This window comes from Rhinolophus sinicus, chromosome 4, assembly GCF_057876585.1.
Source record: "Rhinolophus sinicus isolate RSI-liver-muscle chromosome 4, RSI-T2T, whole genome shotgun sequence".
Classification (NCBI taxonomy): Eukaryota; Metazoa; Chordata; class Mammalia; order Chiroptera; family Rhinolophidae; genus Rhinolophus; species Rhinolophus sinicus.
This window is the reverse complement of record NC_142504.1, coordinates 10,411,680-10,413,076: the sequence shown is the minus strand read 5'-3', so window position 1 is coordinate 10,413,076 and position 1,397 is coordinate 10,411,680.

Here is a 1,397-nt window from a genome sequence, read left to right as displayed (position 1 = left end):
TGGCGGCGGCCGAGCGCTGAGGATGCCGGCAGTGGGAACCTGGGAGCCCTTCCCGTCGCCAGGGACCTCTCCGGACCCGGCGCCTACCCTCGCGGTCTCCAGCCCTGGAGGCCAAGGAACCTGGGCAGGTCATCTTTGTATCCCTCCAGTGGCTGGACAGACAGGAGCTGCTCCTTACTTGTTAACAGGATTCATGCAGTTTTGGAGAAAGGAAGGCTCTCCATAGGAATTCTCCAGTTTTCTAGAGCATCCGATCCCTGGTTAAAACAGTGTGTATTGTATTTAGAAAAGTATATGTGCTGGAAATGAAAAGCTAACATACACTGATCGCTTTTTATGTGTTGGTCATTGTGTTAAGTCCTTATAAGAGTTGATTTAATCTTTACAAACTTAATAAGTACTGTTAATAACTTTATGTATTATTCTAGTTTTATATTAATAGATAAGGAGAAGGAGGCCCAGAGAGAGAAGTGACATGTGGAAGGATGCAGAACTAGTAAGTCTTGGAGCCAGGATGCAAAAGTGTTAGGTGCTTACCTGTTGTCACACAGCAGCATGCCGTCTGTCTCCTCGTGCCTACTCCTAAAAACAAGAGTCTGTGAGACTATTCCTTTCAGGGACATTGCTTCACCTTTATGCCATCTCCTTGTTTGGCCCCAAAGGATGGCTGGCTAGCCAATGACGGGTAAGATTCCTCAAGAAAGGAACGACCTAAGACAAGTACAGTCGTGTGGGAACCACCAGGAGAATTCACGGGTTGATAGAGGTGGGCATGGACCCCCCACATTCCCCCGTCTAAGGAGAGCTTCTGCCTCTGGCTGTATTCCTTCTCACAACCTGCTTGGGAGGTGATTCTAGATGTGATAACATCAGTTCTCCATCTCAGTAAGTTTTCAACATAAAGGTGTGTTGTCCCCTGGGGAGGTACAAACAATAATTATTTATACATCATGGGACTCTCAACAGGCAAGGGTGATTGGTTTGAACCAGTTTTCTGGTATGGTGTATGAGACTCAGACCCTAGAAAAAACAATGCTACTTCCTTGTATGTGCATCAATAAAAGCCACAAGGTGGCTTTTGAGGCTGTGAGACCCTTGGCCCCTGTTTCAAAACTTTCTTGATTTCTGTTTCTTTCTTAACCCTTCGCCGCCCCTTCTCATTCTCTCACTGCCCGTGTTGTGCTGGACGTGACACTTATAGGTTGTGTTTTGAAACCATCTGATATATGATTCTTATTTGTATCTAACGTATGATTTAAAAAAAAATAACATGGGTTGTGTGAGTTCTGCTTTGGGGGGGGGGGGGTTCATGAATCTGCAGTCAGCTGGTGGCTCTTTGGGGTTGGTTGGTTTAGGATGGCTTCACTCATGTGTCCTGGCAATGAGGATGACCTGAC